Raw genomic sequence first — 4,137 nt, 5'->3', positions numbered from 1 at the left:
CTTCCGATTCGGGGCTCTGAGCGCCGGATGTCCCGCCCACGCCGCGGCTGACGCTACATCCGCGCGGAGTTCCGCCCCACACTGTGGGGCGGGCGCAGGAGGAGGGCCTGGCTCTCGGGCTGAGCGTGGGAATCGGTGGTGGAGGTTGGTGGGTACCGAGGTCCTGTGTGCAGCGCCCGGGTCGGCGGCAGTATCCGCATCGGCCGGTGTGGCGGAACGGAACGGGAAAACGAGGGTCGTTTCTGCATGGCCCCCGACCCTGCAGTAGTTTTTGGCTCTTGACATTTCGCTCTTCCCAAGGGAGGGTGGTCGTGACTCAGGAGGAAAACGGCCGAGCTTTGTAAATAGTCACCCAGGTCTGAGTTTGAGCGCGATTCTAGCGCAGACCTCCCTGAGCCTCAGGTTCTCGCCCATAAGATGCGAATACCTAGTGTACAGTGCCTACTAACATTATTTTTCTCATCACAATCATCAGCAATACTTGCCCTGTTTGTATGGCAGAGGATTCTTTAATAACCAAGTATAAACCACTGAAGTGTAAATGGCATAATTCTTTCTGGGGTAACTTGCCAAAATGTGGCAAGAGCCCTAAAAGGGTGCATACTTTAGTCCTAGAATTTTCACTTCAGGGAATTTATTCCAGGGAAAAAGATGTGCACTGGATGCTCATTTTCGAATTATTTTAAGAAGTAAAAACTGGAAATAAATGCCTAATTAGAGGAGATGGCTAAGTCAATTTGGTGAAATTAAAGGTGTGGACATTATTGTCATACTATTATTGTACTATAGAAGAATCAAGTAGTATAGAAGAACATTAACAAAGATGTACTGGATGCCTACTATCTTCAAGTATTATTTTATATCTGCACTGACCATTGCAGCCACTCAATACACGTGTCTGTTAACAGCTTGAAATGCAGCTGTATTGAGATGTGCTGTAAGGGTAAGTTACATAGGATTTTGAAGAATTAGTATGAGAAAAAGAATATAAAAATCTAATTTTGTAATAGTGAGAGCATGTTAGGGAAGGCCTATTTAGGTAAAATATAAGATTAAAATGAACGTCACCTTTATCTTTTTTATTTAACATGGCTAGTAAAACATTTAAAATGATACATGTGGCATGCATTATCTATTTATATATGTCTATCAGAAAGTGGTATTCTATTCACTGGATATACAGTGGTGAACATTTTTTGATCTCAGAAAATTAACACTGTTGAGTAGAGCATAGGCAATAAACAGATAATATAATTGTACATCATAAGTTATATGAAAAAAATCTAGCAGATAAGGGCCAGAAAGTGTTTGTATATTGAGGCATATTATTTTAGACAGGATTCTTCCTCTACTGTTTAGGAAATGGATGTGGGACAAAATGAAGTGTCTATGGATAGAATGGGGGGTAGGGAATGGTAGGAGTGTGATGTCTTCTGGGAAGAGTCAGGTATATATTGAGGCTGATAAATCAATTGGGACTGGCAAAATCTCTGTCTTATGGAAGAAACTGCATCAGGGGAGGAAAGAAAGAAAAGATGAGGGGTAAGATAGGGAGAAGCTGAAGGACCCCTGGGAAAGGCAGAATGAAGCAGGCCTAGAGTAGATATGTTTCAGGTAGAGCAGTTACTGGAGTACTATGAGTATATATACTATAGTACCATGAGTGTATGTTTATATTGTCTCTCTGCATGGAAGATGTTCAGAGTGGTGAGGTAGATCCACCAGGCCAGGGACTCAAATTCCACCTATCTTGTTGCTTCACGCTCCCTAGTTTGTTGCCTTGGCCCACATGGCCCAAGATGGGACAACATTGTACCTTACTTGTACCCAGGGGGAAGAGCGGTAAGGGAAGCCGTGGCAAGCCTTGTCTCTCTAAGGTTCTGTGTTTTGGAGCTCTCTTGTATATTGTAGGAAGTTTAACAGCATCCCTGGTGTCTACTGACTATGAGATGCTAGTAGCATCCCCCAGCTGTGACAAGTAAAAATGGCCCAGACAATGCCAAATGCCCCCTGGGGGCAAAGTCACCCCAGTTGAGAACCACTGCTTTAAGTGTACTACCTGGAAGTCTCCAGCAACACTTTTGCTTCCATCTCACTAATGGCCAGAGCTTCATCATCCAACCATCCTAAGGGTAGTGGAGTCTTGAAATTGTCTGCTGGCCAGGTTCCCAGCCAAAAGTTAGCTGAAGAAGGTGGCAAGAAGCTAGCAGATGCTTTCACATCCTCGTTGCTACATGGAGTGGAAATTCGGTAGCTGATTGAGAAGGTGTCCCTGGTTTTTTTTTTTTTTTTTCTTCCATGCTAAGTTTTAGTCATTAATCATTTTAATTTATTTGCATAGAAGTATCGGTGGTGGGGAACACTAAGCATGAGCAAATGATAATCCCTTTTGAAAAGAATGGGCATTTGCTACTCCAGAGAACTGACCAGGGTGAGTGAGAAACTGGATTCTGAAATGGTGACTTGAGAAGGTTGGATTTTACAAGTGTTTTAGTGCCATCCTGTGGAAATTTATAAATCCTACCATTTGTTACCCTGTTGTCTGGCATTTTCTTTGATTTTTAAAATAGGGCATTAACCTCAAATTAGTAATAGCCCTTATATGGATTTTATCAAGACTTTTAAAGGTCCTTACAGATGAGGAAATCTTTAAAGCAGGGTTTCTCACCCTCAGCACTATGAGGTCTGGGGCTGCACAATTCTTCCTTGTGGGGGTGCCCTGTGCATTGTAGGATATTTAACCAAAATTGCCAAATCTCCCTTGAGAAGGGAGGCAAAATTGCTCCCAGTTGAGAACCATTCCTTTTAATGGAGCACCTAAAAATTCCACGGTCTGTTAGGGCCATATGCCACAGCAATCTCTTATCAGTGTATCCTGGGGGTGGGAGAGGCATGTCTGGGAGGCGTGGGTCGTCAGAGGTAGGAGAAAACGAGGCTCCAGCTGCAGCATGACATGTCTTCTTTTTTTATACTCTGGAAAATTCTGCTCCTGCTTGTCCCAACAGCTGGCGATCAGATTGAGGTATGCCAAAAGGCTTGGTGATAGGCTGTAGTTTCTTCAAACCCCATGGCAAGGAAATCTACAGAGGCCATTCCCTAAAGCAGGAAGTAGCACAGAATAATCCCAGACTGCGATACGGGGCCCCAAAATTCCCCTCAGAGATGTACAGGAGTGGATGATCCTGTCAGGTGTGGGAAGCAATAGCTAACTTTATGGGGCTTTTTAGATCCCTCCAGCACCCCTCTGGTACCTGAGTATCGTGGAGAAACTTGTTGGGAGCCATTCCCCTTGCCTTGGTCACATAGGTGGTGCTAACACTCGAGATTTTATTTTGAAACTGGGTAAAGGAAAAGTCAGTTTCCTAGGAGCATTCCCTAGCAGGTTGGGCTTCAGGCCTCTCAAGTTTCCCTTCAGTTTCACCTTTCTGGCAAGCTCCTGCCCCACCACCCAGACACTATTTTAGTGGATGACCTCACCTCCTACTGAAAAAATAAAGATGACCCGGTGTAGATTTTATCACCTCAAAATGTATCGTGGTCTGAACTCTGTACTCACCGTGCCTCTTGATTTAGAAGACGAGGTCTCTTGGCTTCAGCCTAGGCCAATCCATTCATGTGTTCTTTGCGTCCAAACCCACGTCCTCACAGGTACCTTGCCCCCTCGGTTATGCACCTCTCTCTTATGTCAGCACCTCTCTCTTTCCCAGCCCCTTTTTCATCAGCATCAACCTTGCTCAGGCTCTCTGACCTTTACAATAGTTTTGGTTGATGTTTCATCTCTCACTCCTTACTGTTCTATTTTTCAACCTCTCTTTGTGGTCCTATTTCTGTAAAAAAATGGCCTACTTTGATTTTCTCGCCTTCTTTCCCCTCAACCCACTGCCATTTTTCTTTTCTTTTTTTTTTTTATCCTCACCTGAGGACATTTTCCCATTTTTTGTTCAGATAGAGCAGGAGGGAGAGAGAGGAAGAGAGAGAGAGAGAGAGAGAAACATCAATGTGAAAGGGACACATCGAGTGGCTGCCACCCGCACTACCAACCAGGGCCGGAGACAAACCGCAACTGAGGTGCGTGCCTTTAGCGGGAACCGAACCCGGGTCTCTCTGTACCGCAGGCCGACGCTCTAACCGCTGAGC

The sequence above is a fragment of the Molossus molossus genome, unplaced genomic scaffold, assembly GCF_014108415.1.
Source record: "Molossus molossus isolate mMolMol1 unplaced genomic scaffold, mMolMol1.p scaffold_m16_p_2, whole genome shotgun sequence".
Lineage (NCBI taxonomy): Eukaryota > Metazoa > Chordata > Mammalia > Chiroptera > Molossidae > Molossus > Molossus molossus.
Note: the sequence above shows the minus strand (reverse complement) of the source record.